The sequence below is a fragment of the Hirundo rustica genome, chromosome 4, assembly GCF_015227805.2.
Source record: "Hirundo rustica isolate bHirRus1 chromosome 4, bHirRus1.pri.v3, whole genome shotgun sequence".
Lineage (NCBI taxonomy): Eukaryota > Metazoa > Chordata > Aves > Passeriformes > Hirundinidae > Hirundo > Hirundo rustica.
This window is the reverse complement of record NC_053453.1, coordinates 70,690,550-70,703,900: the sequence shown is the minus strand read 5'-3', so window position 1 is coordinate 70,703,900 and position 13,351 is coordinate 70,690,550. Positions and strand designations below refer to the sequence as shown.

The window sequence follows — 13,351 nt, the reverse complement described above, 5'->3', positions numbered from 1 at the left end:
ATATGAAGAGGTCAGGGATAGCACTCGGTTCCAGGTTGCTGGGAAAGGCAAAAATAATAGTGGTGAATATTCTGTAAGCAAATATTACTTGTTCTGATTGTCCTGTGATCTGCCTTTCTTGTCCTGGGATTTCATCCTAATTAGGAATGAATTGAGTGGGGCTTGTTCTTTTCTCAGCTCGTGTTCCATGTCTGCTGTGTATTAATAATGTGTGGGTGAGGGAAGGAAGATGAAGGACTAGTTTTATATGATGCTATTTAGTTAAGGAATGGTTATTTTGATAACCAAGTAATAAGAGTTAAGCAATTGGTATATTTTTTTTTGTGATGTTGGCAAACAGATAGGTCAAGCTTTGTGGGACTGATTAGACTATCTTTGTACAAGAAAGTGTTGATAACTTCATTGAGGAATGACTCCGTCATCTTTTTTCAGCACATATTTGAAACGCCCATAGAGATGGTCATCCTTCTAAGAGCAGAAATTCATGACTGAGGGAATTTTACACAAAATATACAGAGGATACATTTCTGATTGCTCAAAAATAACATAGGAGATTGTGGTTTGTCTTCACAAAGTTTTTCTGCATGCAGAGCTCAGTAGGGAAGCAGGGATGGTTGTCTTTTGAAGCTTCATGCACCAGCTTGCTTGTGGTGGTGTCTTATATGCTGCTGCTTTTCCTGGAGCTCTCTGTAGGGCTGGAAAAGTAATTCTGTCAAGTTAAACCAGTAGGAAAAATCTCCTGGTTTTATATCTTAAGGATGTTGATTTCAGAACTTGGTTGTGGTTTTTTTTGTAGTCGAAAAATAAAAGAAGTTCATATTCATACATGTATTTCATATTGCAAATTGTTTTGGCTAGATTAGATTGATAATAATACACTGTGATAAAACTTAGGGATGCCAAACCTGACTAAAAGGACAACCACTCCACATCTGAGATGAACTTTGGCCTGTGTGAGCACAGGGTATTCTGTCACAAGTATGGGCTCAGACCTGCTTATGCTTATTCCTGTATTATGCATCCTACACTTGCACACCTTGTGCCACGATGCATTTGTCCCCTCTCTTCTGAAGGCTTGGGGTAACACAGCAGCAACCACAACTGCACTAGGTGCCCAGAGAGAGATCTGAGTTGCCTCATGAACTGTGGAGGTGCAGGAGGGGTTTGGGAAGTCACGCTGGCTTTGCTGACGAATTTGAGACCCTGAAGCTCTGGGCTGCATTGTTCTTGGGGCAGATACCCCTCTGTCACCTGTGCAGGTGCAACTCAAGAACCTCAGGACAGGGTTTAACTTGTGGAGTAGATGTGTGAGTAACCCACCTACTTACAGAGTGAGGGCTGGAAGCAGAAGCAAATGCAGATGGCTTCTTGCTCCCAGCGCTGCACTTGCGCTGCTGACTGTGCAAGCACATTAGGCTGGGGATACAAAAACACTGAGTGTGGTTGGGCTGTTTAAACGCTCTAGAGAAGCAAGAATATGTAGTCATATCTTTCTCCTAGTTCAAACTTTGTATTGATTTATCATGATAAGAGGTGCTTCTTTAGTTCTAATAATGTCTACTCTTCTTTTTTGCTATTACATATTTCTGTGGCAGCTCTTCCACGTGATATACGTTGGGTCGCACATTAATTTACACCAGCCTCTGTTCTGCAAAAAAGAGTTCGTGAACTAAATAAAAAGGAATGGGGAGGGGGATGTCTGGCAGAGCCCAGGCTTTTGTTTCATGTTTTGGATGTATTTTCTTTTTAAAATAAAATTGTTGATATGCATTTGCTTTTATTTCTCTAGCCTTCCTCTTGCTGATGACCGGGTTCCTGTTTGATCCTGTTTACAAGCTTTCGAAGATTGAAAATAACCCCAACTCCTCTGCATTGGGTAGGAAAACAAAGCCATATAAAGACATACTGCAATTATTCTGGAGGGCTGGCAGTAAGGAAGAGTGTGGTACGAAGGAAGAGCTTGTGGAGAAAAAGGAGAAGGTTACTAGGTTACCAAAAAAGACATTAGTGTACTCAGTTTTTCTCACCCACTCTTGGACTGGGGAGGAGGGGGAAGAGTGGGCATGTCAGCAAGTAAATAAGCAATCTCTCCAGTGTGTGTGTTCTCAGTGTAAATATTTTAAGTTTGTCCATACTCTCTGTTACTCATTCAAACTGCTTTGCAGTTGTATTTCGATCTATTCAAAACATTCAATAAGATAACTGTGGAAGAGTTTTGGGTTTGGGTGGTTGTTTTGTTCGGCTTTTGTTTAGGGGCTTTTTTTTTTTTTTGTGGATATATGTGCAATATTTTAGTAGTATTGCTGTGTAAATATCTGTATCCCAAGTACTAATTTTTTAGGAGGATTTTGTATGATGTTTAGGGAGACTGGATGGGGAATAATCTGGTTAAATGCTTTTGGGCTGGCAGGACATTCAGATGCAGATATTCCTACCAGTTATAGTGTCTTGATCCTGATGCCCAAATAATTATTACTTTTGTATATTCTTCATATATATTTGTAGCTCTATAGACTGTTATTATATAATTATATTGTTTCCTAACTTCAGTAATTTTCCTATTAGACAAACAAATTTGTGATGGCCTATTCTAATCTTGCTTCTTGTGGGAATCAAGGACAGGACACCTTCCCAAGTAATGAGACACAACTAGTAAGGAGGGGGCGCTTCAGAAGGGGTTGTGCCCAAGAGGGGGAATTACTTCGTTACCTGTCTTTCTAATTGAAGATTCTTGTCAATTATGCTTATTTGCTAAACTCATAAAACTGTGCTTGCCCTATGTCACGAGTGGATTTTCGAGGCATTTTCAGCATATATTTTTGGCTTGCTGTACACCTGGAGGGACCCTTCATTAAAAATTGTAATCACATGTTATCACCTCACCCTTGAAGTGTGGCTCTTGATTTTAGGGGCTGGAGAGGCAACAATCCTGTAGTAGTTTTTGTGCTTAATCTGATTTCCATGAAGAGTAAAAGTTTGCAGAATTAAGGTTTCAAGGACAAGCACTTCCTTTCGGTAGCCTTGTTTTCATCCTAGTTATTGTGGACTTCAGGAAGCAGAGTTGAGTTTGGCATTCTTGAGAGTGATGGGTTTGTCACGGGGTTAGGTGTCACCTGTCTTTGACCAGGTTGCTCTCGTGGTTTTTGTACCATGAGTGGCAATTGCTAAAACTTCATCAGGGTTAGAAAGGCAGATGTGGTGACAGACAACACATCCAGTTTCCTGGGTGGAAATAAGGAGAAGGCGTGGAAAGCGGTCAAGAGCCAGAGCTGTGCAACTGAGATTTTAGGCTTGACTAAGATAAAACCCAGGGACAGTCTTCTTGATTTTTGGTATGGTTTTGTCCACATGCAGAGGGCGTATTCTAATGTTCTTTTTCAGGAAAAAAAAAAAACCAAAAAACAAACCTAATTAAATTTGAATGCAGGATTATGTGAATGATTGATAATATTATGGTGTAAATCAATGCTTTTCTGCTTCGTGGCAAGGCCTTAGACACACATCTGAGATGACAGTCTAAGTCATGGTATTTTAACATGATTGATTCAGATATGGAGAAGTTGTACGATTCACTTATATCTTTCTAAATGCCAGAAGTCAGTTGTGACATTCTCATCTTTTCCTCTTCTAAATAAGCTTATCAAAGAAGAAATCACTAATTTGCCAGGCAGTGCTTAATAATCAAGGAAGTGAAACTTCTATTTTACAGAAAAAAAAATCTTTTGCTGAGTTGCTGAATGATTTTTAAATAATAAAAGCTTGCTATGTACTGAGCAACTAATTTTGTTAAATTATTTTTATTTTTTAAGGCCTTAATTCTGAGAAGGGTCACTAGCCTTTGAGAATTGAGTCACTTTGTTGACAAATCTGTCCTCTAAATTGAACAGCATTAATTAGAACTTTGTTGCAAATTCTGACTTTTTAATGTGGGCGGTGGTATCAACAAAAATGTCTAATGAATTTGAAGCTGATTTTAAAAGGTCTGCCACCTGTAGATAAAAATGTGCATTACTACACATGGTAATTATCAATATCAAAGGCTGTGATATGATCCATTGACCTTTTGAAATCAAAACACTTACTATAAAGAAAAAAAGGCGCTGATTTCTCCATCTATGTTAACATAGGACACGTCTGTATATTCAGCTGTATTGATACACTGTAATACAGCTACAGGAGAAAAGCTACTTTGAGTTATGTTAGATCCAAATTTCCCATCATTTCCTCTGCAGACTTACAAAGCTCTTGCTATTTTTGTATGTGTTGAGGAACTTTTTTTTTTTTAATTTAATGATACAGATTGCTAAAAATATTCAGGTGTCTGAGACAGCAGCAAAACATCTCTGAGCCACCCTACAAAAATAAACTAGTTCTGTGCATGCAGGATGAAAAAGCAAGTATACAGGAACAGACTTCAGCTCCAGGCTTTTTTTTTCAGGGGCATTTGCAGTAGGGGAGGAGAGAAACAACCCAGCAAGTATCATTGTAAAAATTATGAAAAGCACTTTGATGGTCCTTTTTAAAGTCACTTCACTAAACAGGAGCCAGAGCAAAAGCCTGAAAGGCAACTTGTAGTTGGCTTTTAACAACCTCAGCCCCTCGCTGCTATCTGCAGTTGAGAACAAGTGCCTGTGCACACAGGAATGCTGAGAAAGACTAAAGGGAAATAAAGGACATGAAGGGAGGATTTCCTCTTTTCCTGTGAGTACTTGGAAGACCAAGCAAGTGAAGAAGCAGCAATTTTAGCTAAGGTAATGTAATAGAAGACCATTGCACCCAAACTGTCTCAGCAGAACTTCCTGCATAATTAGATTGTAAATCTTCTCAACTGAGGAAGTTTTGCCCAGGGTCAGATTGTCTAAGTAATAATCCATTCTACATAAATTAGAAGATTTGAACTGCTGGGATACATTATTACATTAGTTTTGCTTTTTTATTCTTAATATAACTAAGGAGAACAAATGCAACAATTCTTTATCTTATGTCTCTTTAGCTTTTCCTTACCTCAGAAGGCCTTTCCTGTAGGTTTAAGGATTTTTTCCTGAGCAGTGATGATGAAGTTATTATATAGGCAAATTAATACATTTTTAATATACTTCAGAAAACGATGCCATGGAATCCTTTGGCCAAGTGATACCACTTCTTCAGTGCAGAATTTAGTCAGAGATGCTGCTGCTCTTTTTGTGCTGTTGAAGTTTTATCTTCCACTATGACCCCTTCTTTCTGCAAAGAATATAAATTCATCTTTGGGGGTAAAATTAATGGGTGAAAATTTACTAATAACTGGTTTAAAACATGTAGAGGTTTCAGTTAATCGTTCAATTATTTTTTTTGAGAAAAGTAAGATTATGGGTGCTTCACATGCATATACAGCTATGTGTAAAAAAGATGGAGTAAATCCTGAAGTTCCCATTCAGGCAAAAATTGCCATTGAAATTTCAGTATTTGGTCTGCTTGAAGAAAGACAAGTTTGCAGTGTAGCACAGATGAATTGATATTATTTGAACTTGTCATTGTGTGTTTGAGGGATGCTACTTTTTGGTGGGTTTTTTTTTGGTCTTGGTACATTTGACTTTCATTCTAAAAGGGAGAAGTAACCAACTGCTCAGGAGAGCCTTTTGGAAATAAAACAGCTTTGGGGCTGAGTTCTCTTCTTACTGAAAATTCATATGATGCCTAATGGTAATTTATTTTTTTATAAAGACGAGAAGGAAACGGTCTGGGGTGAGAGGTACTAAACTCCTCATTTCCCATCTGCTTGCTGTGCTCAAGGGTAGGAAGAATATGAAGTGGAATTGATAATTCTGTGTTTTCAAATTCAGGAGTGTGTTGAGTACTGCTGTGAGGTCTGTGAGCTCAGCTGCCTGGTGGTCAGCCTACTCTGAAAGCAAAGCAGAAGTTTGGGTGGAAATGGAAACTGCTCTCTAAAGTCCTGGAAACAGGGATATCCCAGACCAATGGATGTATTTTATTATTTACTTGTCATGCTGGGAGGCACCAGTGGACAATAAAAAAAAAAAAAAATGCTTTAGAAGAAATGAGGGAAAAAAAAATAAGATCTGTGAAAGGCATTTTGGGGAAACACCCATCTTTTGGATGCCCTTGGAAACATTACTGGAAGCCAGGAGATAAACCTTTATTTGTTACTTCTACTTAAAATTCAAACTTGCTCTCATTGCTGCTGTTATATCCTTATAAAATTACTTCTACATATTATATATACATAATTTTGTTAGTTTGTTTGGTTTTTGGGGTTTTTGATTTTTGTGGGTTTTTTTGTTTGGTTGTTGTGGGTTTTTTTTTCCTCAGGAGCATTAGATATAAAGAAAATCAGAAATCAGACCTCAAGACTACTTTTGAGGCAGAAATAATCCAACCATTATTTCTGGTGTAAAAGGTTTGTGAATAGCATCATTTGCCTAGAAGCTGTTTTCCAACCTAATAACTCCTGGAATAATGACCTAAAACTGTTTCCAAGAGGATTAAGGCCCATATAACTATTAGGAAGTATAAGTTTCTAAAAAAGCTTCTTTCTGATTGGTGAAGAGGTGAATTCTGATTTAGGTTAAAGCTGCTTGCTTAGGAGAATCGGTTTCAATCTCTCTGAAGTCAAAAGTGTTGAAGTAATCCTCTAGAGAAGGATTGTCTGAGGGGTTTTTTTTTTCCTTCCTTCCTTTATTTATGTAATATATATGTGTATATATAGATATTACTTATTGCTATAATGACCTGGAAGATGGTCATTTAAAAGGATTTTTAATCCATTTGGGAGGGGCTTTTTAATCTTCTGCTGTGGTGTGCCTTGAGCAAAAGCTGTTCAAAACGGGCTGAGATTGCAGCTGAACACTTGGCTTGTTGGTTAATCATCACTTGAACACTCTTCATTGGAGAGACTGTGGAACAGAATTTATTATCTGCAGTGATGCTGGTGTGTTTTTAGGGTCGTGTGCACGTTGGATATTCTGGGCTCTCGTTAATTGCTTTTTCAGCTAGTGTGGCCTGTAAAGGGGAGGGAGGAGAAAACACGGGCTCGGGATGATTTGGGAATATCCAATGCACAGGGGTCAGGCATTATGCATTAGAGGAATGCATGGATTGCAGCTGAATCCGTTTGATGAGGAGCTGCTTGCTGAGCTGTACTTTTTAACTGGCAAAACTTCCCAACCATGCGCCAGAACGCCCTGGCGGCAGAGGTTCACCACGTGGATTTCGGGTCGCACTGAAATGGCTGTTGACCACCTATTGTTTTTCACCTTCTTGTATTAACCAGAGCTTCTGGCTGGATCACAAAAACGTCTCAGCAGATCACACTGAAAGCCTAAAATCATCAGTGGGTTCAGCCAGCTTTATCCTAGGGTGCCTTCCATGCCAGCAGTCGGGGTTGGTTTACATCTGTCCCAAGAGCATACTCATGTAAGAAGGTGGAATAAACATCTGGTATTAGCAAAGGATAATAGAATTGCTTTATTTACTTGAGGAATTAGTATTACTGGCCATTCAGAAATCTGTAATAATATGCGTGTGCTGTATTCGTGTTGACCTTTGGAGGAATTTGGCCTTGTGTGCAATTTAAAGGTGATTTAGCAGAGTTTCTCACTAATAAGGTAACAATAAGATTTGGCTGTCGAATCTTCTTGTTATCCAAGACAGAACCAGTTGTGTGGGATGCTGAAATCCATCGTCAAAAAAACGCAGAAGGAATATAATCGGTGATGGTGCCTAGCATGCAGCTGAATTGGGCCCCGTTTTCAAAAAATCGCTCTGATTTTTACAGTGGCTGACTTGCAGCCACAATAGAGAAAAGTGAATAAGTGTTTTCTGATTAGATCTGTGGCCAAATTCTTATTTCTGATGCAGGGCGCACAGTGCCAAAAATCTGATGCATATGCTTATGAAATATTTTTCTGGTTCTATATGTACTATAAATACATTCCACATGGCTTTATACAAAGCTCTCTGTTATTTCAGTAAGTCACAAGCTACTAAGCCAGATCCAAAGAAGCTGAAGCTCTGAATAAGGTTCTTTAACATTTTATGACTTTGAAACACTGGTTTAGAGTATATTTGCTTCATTAATTTGTGGCTTTGATCTCAGTTGGGTAAGCATTGAAAAGATAGGCAAAATTTAATGGGGAAAAAAAACCCCTTTTCACAAAGGTCTCTTGTTGCCCTTAAGTTAACAGACTGAAGAAAGTTCCTTTTCATTTTCAGTAGTCTAGGTTCTGATTTTGAACGAGGAATGTGTAGTCTTACTTAAAATATATAATTTAAGGAATGCTGTTGCTGAAGATCTTCTTTGCTTGTGACCAGGTTTGGCAAAATTGCTTTCCTAGGGTGAATAGGAGTCTCTTCTGGAATTTTTGAAGGAGAAGAAATATCTGTGCTCTCTCTACTCCCAGCTGTGGGACTGAGGGAGGAGCTGTGTAGCGTGGTCTTCCCTAGCCCCAGACAGGTTTGTCCAGTGGCCCAGGAGCCCCTTGGAGTGTTCACAGGTGACCGCAAAATTACGTCTGGCTGCAGCCGTGCTGGCTTCCCTTTTTTTTTTAAATTAAAACTTGAATTCCAGCTTTACAATTGAAAAGATGAGAGGCGAGAGTGGATTAACTGCAGAGAAAGAGTTTGGTAAACCTAAGCAGAAAGCTCTGAGTTGAACTATAGAGAGATTCTGCTTGTTGCAGCAACAGGTTGCTCTAGTTCTTCCGTGGTTTTTTGGGTTTTTTCTCACTGACCATTTATATAGTCAGGCAACCTAATAAATTCAAGTTAAATGGAGGAACACTTTTTTTCCTCTTCTCCCTTTTATTTCCTTCCCAGAAGCAGCTTGGTATTACCAATGGAAAGTGCAGCTTTGTGCCCAAGACTGGTGATACAATACTCTATCAACCCTTTTTATTTTTGTTTGTTTGTTTTGTTTTGTTTTGCTTTGTCCTTTGCTCATGAGACTCCTAACTGGGCCTTCCTCCTGTACCTTTCCCACATCCCTGAGCTTTTATCCTTTGTAGCACTGAGAGATTGTAGAGTCCACTCCCTGCCACAAATCTGTGGCCACCAAATCAATGGCAAGTGTAAGGAAGACTTTGGATATCACTTACACCTGTGTAACAGCATAGGGGTGGCTAGGTTGGGGAATTCAGGATTTTGGGAGTGTGTATGTGGGCCTGGGAAGATTACTGTGAGAGGATCTCACTTGTGGGATCAGAGATAGCAAAGCTGGGCTTGGAGACCTCAGCAGTGGCAGCCAGAACAAATGCTCTGGGTCCCTTTCCTCAGGGAAAGAGGGGGAATGAGCATCAAAGGACACTGACATCCCACAGCTGCTTTTTGGTCTGCCTCCCTAAACTCTGGTGAAAGAGGTAAAGGTGACGATGGCAATTTTATGAAGTCTGGTGTCTTGTGCCTTCCTGTAAGAGTCTGGCAGAAGATCATCTTTTGATAGAGCTGGGGAGTGCTGAGCCCCTCAGTTGGGGTGCCCCAGGCTGAAGCACCTGAAGCCTCCAGCTGCTCCTGAGTCATTGGATGGGAGCCTCAAAACGAAAACGGGGCATTCAGCAACGGGAACTGATAAGATAGAAGAGCCATCAGCTTCTGATCCTACACCTTGGAAAGGGTTAATGCCGAGGTGCTCTATTGTATTAATGATGGTTGTGTCTCCGCAGGCCCGTTGGGCTCTTTCAGGGGCCTCTCTAAACAATGAGTGCAGTGAGGCTGTTCTGTCTAATTACTCCAAGACAGGGATGCTAAAGAGGAATTAATGACAGTTGACAAGTGCAATTAATAATTATAGCAAAGCTGGGAGTCATGCAGCAGGCAGATGACAATAACAGGGTAACTGTACATGACAGCTTTCATCCGTTCCCCCCCTGCCCCGCCTGCTTCTCCTTTCTTTTACCCTTTCATGTGAGCTGCTGCGTGAGCCTGGGCCAGCCCGTGTGTGGACGAGGAAGGAGAAGATCCAGTTCCATAGATTTGTCCAATTTCTAACCTGACTCTTCCTGCCCCACCCTCTCCCTCCTAAGGAAAAGTAAAATTTAAAAAAAAAAAAATTTTTTTTGAAAATTATCAACAGCACCAACTTAGCAGCACAGGCTTCTGTTAGCTTTCACGGTCAGGTGTTGACAAGACTACTTAAAATTCATGTTGTGAGATTGGAAGGAGAAGGGGACAGGGAAAGGCAGCAGCAAGCTGGAGTTGAAGTGGGATTTCCATATCAAAGGCCAGGCCTTTGGCTCTGAATGGTAATTAAAGTACCCAGATTTCATCTCCTTGGTCAGCTCATGAAAAGGAAAAAAAAATTAGAGAGAGGATTTTTTCACTCCCTTTAGACTACAGTACAGCAAGCAGTAAATTAAATGAAAGTTGAGCTAAAAGGTGCCTAACGCTTCAATCTTTTGCATCTAATAAAATCTATGATGTTTTTAAAGCATTTATTCAGTTCACATCTTCATCTTGCTGTGATTATAAAGAATATCATGTCTGCTTACATTTATTGGGCACACATCTTGGCCTTCCCAGGGTTGTAAAAGGATTTCACTTTTCATTATGTTGCTGTTGTGTTACGGCCTTTCGGCTTAAAAAAAAAAAAAGTAGCAGGGGAGAAAAAGAAGGGGGAAAAAAAAGAAAAGAACATTTCTGTGTAATTTCTAGTTGGTCATTGTAGGAACCACTAACAGTGAGAACCAAATAAATGAAAATTTAATGAGGCATGGGGAACTAGTAATGAGATTCAACAGCCTCTCACCTTGAGGTTGTTGGTTCAGACTAGGGCTGTGACACTGCAGAAAGTGGCCACAAACCAGCAGTCGTGTGACAGTAAATGTGCAGTGTTTTGGCCACTTTGATCCCGTTCCTGGTGGACATAGAGTGATGAAATGGAAGCCCTTGCGTTTGCTGGAGTCCCTCTTAGGGATAAGGATTGTAGGACCACGTCCTCCCTGGATTCCCTGCCTGTGGTATGTTCAGGTCAGGATTGTGCTGTAAAAATGGGTGATGTCGTTCCCTGAGCTTTCCCCTTGGCTGTCTTGATTCCAGGTCCTCTGTAGACATGCAGTGGTCTCCAGACTTTGGAGCTGTTGGGGTCTGGCCTCTCAGCAGAAGTGGGTGAATACCAAAAACCTGGGAGTTTGAGCAGTACTGCTGGTGTCCTGTTGTGCCCTTGACTTTCTCTTTACCTCTGTGCTGGCCAACCAGTTACTCAACACCTTGGGCTCCTGCCTTTGGGGCTGCACCTCAGTAAATCCACGGTTGCACCTTCTTTGGATGAATGCCCTAAGGAGAAACAAAGTTTAGCTCTTTTCAATTCTGCTTCATAACCACGAAAGACCAAAACCTCAAATCTTGTGGCCAAAATGTGTATAATTGAAAGTGACCAAGCTGGGTCAGAACCTGCTACAGGTCATTGAAAAATCTCTCTCCTGACCTCACTGGATGGCAAATTGGTTCCTTGAGCTGAAATGCTGAAGTGTCTCTGGTTTGGTCCATTTTTCCTGCAGTTCCATCTCCACTATACCAAACGTGTGCCTTCTGACATAAGCACTTTGAGTTACTATATATGTGGTATGAGTTAGTATTGATGTGGGCAGTACTGTATGTATGTGGGTGTCCTGTATGTATTAGCACATCAGTTGAGATGGAAGGGGTAAGAAGAGTTCCTTGGAACAAAACATGGAATAGTTAAAATTAAAATTTTAAAAGTCAGGAAAAGGGGGGAAAAGGCAAAATATTGTTGCTTTAACAAAGAACAATAACTTAGAAATAAACCAAACTAAATATTTGTTGAACACATTTGCACCCCGAACTTGAGGCTTGTAAATGTAGACATTTATTCTAATTTCTAAGGTTATTTTTCTTCCTCCCTTTTTTACTCTCTTCCTTTCTTGCTCTTTTCTTTCTCCCTTCCTCTCTAAGGTATGCTTTCCTCCCCCCTCGCCCCTCAGCTCGAGTGCATCATTTTCTACTATTGTGTTTAAAAAAACTCTGCTGCAGGGGCTCTGAAATGAATAAAAATGTAATCCTCAATGTGCCCATTGTGCACTCTCATTTGTTTTTGCTGTATCGATTTATCAGCAGAGGGAAATTACTCGCTGGAAGAGAGGATGCCAGTCAGAATGACATTTATTTCATAGTACAAGGAGGCTCTCCAGCGTGTTTCCATGTAACCCAGATATTGGAGCTGTAAAAGGGCTTGTAACAAGGTTTAGTGCTATGATTAGATTGTGTGGAGCACCTTGCTTTCATAACAACAGGCACTTGGCAGGAGCCAAGGCCTCAGGTTATGGTCAACTTTTTTATTTCCTTTTACCTTAACACAGAGTACTTGGCTTGCACCTCAAAATGTCCCCCTGTTAAAAACTCACACATGCCAGCTTGTGAAATCTTACTTGGTATTTATAAGGGTCTTGAGCATTCATGCCACTGAGTTAAGAAGAGGAAAAAAAAAAAAAAGGTGAACTATATTTGTTAATATTTTTGGCTTTGTCCTTCCTTGTAGTTCTAGTGATGAAATTTTTTTCCTCCAGTGACTGTAAGCTCAAGGTAAAAATGGAGCATGTCTTTTACACAAAACCTGTAATAGGTATGTATGAGTTGCAAATAAAGATGGGACTCAGGAGGCTGAATCGTGGTCCAGCATTTGTGCTTGGCTGCTCTTGCTGGATAGTTTGTGCTGAGGGCTTTGCTGTGCTGGTTTTTCTGGGGTCAGTTTAGCTCAGCAATCCTTTTTCAACAGCACTGGAGGTCAGGTGGTTCAAAGCAAGATTCACAAATCCCAGGGTGGGTCTTGCTCCACGGCACTGTGCTTCAGCAGGTGGATGCTGGCGTGTTCTCTACAGCATTTATGTACCTTAGGAAGTGATGCTGTTGGGGAGAACACCTCTCCTGACCACCACAGGAACGTGGGGAAATAGGCAGTAGGAGGTATGGGAAGTTATGTCTGTGTTGAAGATTGCTTGATGCTTTCCATCCTAAAACTCTCAGTTCAGCTGTTCATATCTTTGCCAAACGATTTCAGCTTTGGCTGATATTTTCCATTTTGGGTGTTTGCCTCAGACATTAAAAAAAAAAATTAAAATAATTTTTCAGCCAAAATGGCTCAGCTGTCCCTAAGCTGAGAGGAAAAAAAAAAAAAAAAAAAAGTTGTTTTGCTTTTATTAAAAATATTCTCACTGTCTCAATGGAAAGCTCCCAAGTTACAAGCCTCTGAAATTCTAAATTCTAATATCCAGTAACAACTTTATTGACTGATAAAATTAAACAGGTTTACCTAGCCTGTGGAGTTTTTTGCTAGTCTGTGAACCCACTGGCTTTCATGCCTCTGCTGCCTTTGTCTTTGGGTTGGTGTCTGGGAAGTCATGGT

At 40.3% G+C, this 13,351-nt stretch overlaps 1 protein-coding gene across 19 annotated transcripts in view; it reads left to right on the top strand.

Annotated features, from left to right (window-relative positions):
• SOX5 (SRY-box transcription factor 5) overlaps nucleotides 1-13,351 on the top strand; it is a 504,910-nt gene that overhangs the window by 35,677 nt on the left and 455,882 nt on the right. For 16 of the 19 annotated variants that reach the window (XR_009207758.1, XR_009207759.1, XR_009207757.1 and 13 more), the window contains exon 2: nucleotides 1,790-1,876. The exons of the other annotated variants lie outside the window; for them this stretch is intronic. The gene's annotated coding sequence lies outside the window, so the exon portion shown is untranslated. The remainder of the gene's footprint in view (nucleotides 1-1,789; nucleotides 1,877-13,351) is intronic. 19 annotated transcript variants of the gene reach the window in all.